Consider the following 937-nt stretch of genomic DNA (forward strand, 5'->3'; position numbering starts at 1 on the left):
CTGACCAATGTGAGGAGAGTTTACTCACACGTGACTTGTTTTAGCTCTTTTGGTCCGATTAGAAACTTTGCAGTGTGAAAGCGAACCGCTCCAAGAGCAAAGAGCAACACTGTAACAATTTTAATCTGTTTCGAAACAACTGAATCGATTCACAGGTGTTAACGCAGCCTTAAATTCGAAGTTGCAGATTAATAGTTGTGTATTTGTAAAATGTCATTCACAAATACAAAGTGACAGACACACGTGTGCACGGCAAATTTGACTGCATCTTCGCTCTACGACCACAGGTCGGCACTCACAACCTCTCAGATTCGCTATAGGGGAACTGATCAACTACACTGGCCGTAGTGTGTGTGTGAATGAGTGTGAGTGTGTATGGGAGTTTCCCAGAAAGAAAAAAGGGTATCAGCTGTGCAAAGCATTTGCTGGAATAGTTGGTGGTTCATTCTGCCGTGGCGAATTCTGATGATTATAGGGACTAAGCTGAAAATAAAATGAATAAATGAATCACTAAAAATAGCAACAAAACAGCCGGAGAGTCAAATAAGCACACAACACAAAGCGTGTCGATTTCATCAATATTTTATTCCAAAATAAAAACTCAACAGGAATCAGATGGATTGCTCTTTTTTTTGCTGCTGGTTCAGTTCTGTCCGTTTACACTCACGGGAAAAAAAAACAGCACGACCTCTCAGGGTCAAAGGTCAGAGGTCAAAGACGGAGGATCTCTATAAACACTACGCTTTACAAACCTACCAAAAGCCCTTAAAACTCTTTCACTCGCTTCTTTTCTGCTGCTCTTTTGCATATATGATGAAGGACTGCTTTAGTGTGAGGAAAACAACAACAACAAACACAGACACAACCGTCAATGAACGAACGAACGACCACCGCGATGCCAACAGATGCTCAGATTCAAGTAGAGACGCTCTTCACC

At 41.7% G+C, this 937-nt stretch overlaps 1 protein-coding gene across 10 annotated transcripts in view; it reads right to left on the bottom strand.

The window, feature by feature from the left end:
- Positions 1-566: 566 nt before the first annotated feature.
- The window catches only part of epb41l3b (erythrocyte membrane protein band 4.1-like 3b), a gene marked incomplete at its 5' end in the record, with an annotated part of 118,334 nt that continues 117,963 nt past the window's right edge, over positions 567-937 (bottom strand). For all 10 annotated transcript variants that reach the window (NM_001443248.1, NM_001443250.1, NM_001443249.1 and 7 more), the window contains 1 exon segment: positions 567-937. This exon segment is cut by the window's right edge and continues 382 nt beyond it.

Source organism: Danio rerio, chromosome 2 (assembly GCF_052040795.2).
Source record: "Danio rerio strain M-AB ecotype USA chromosome 2, GRCz13ab, whole genome shotgun sequence".
Classification (NCBI taxonomy): Eukaryota; Metazoa; Chordata; class Actinopteri; order Cypriniformes; family Danionidae; genus Danio; species Danio rerio.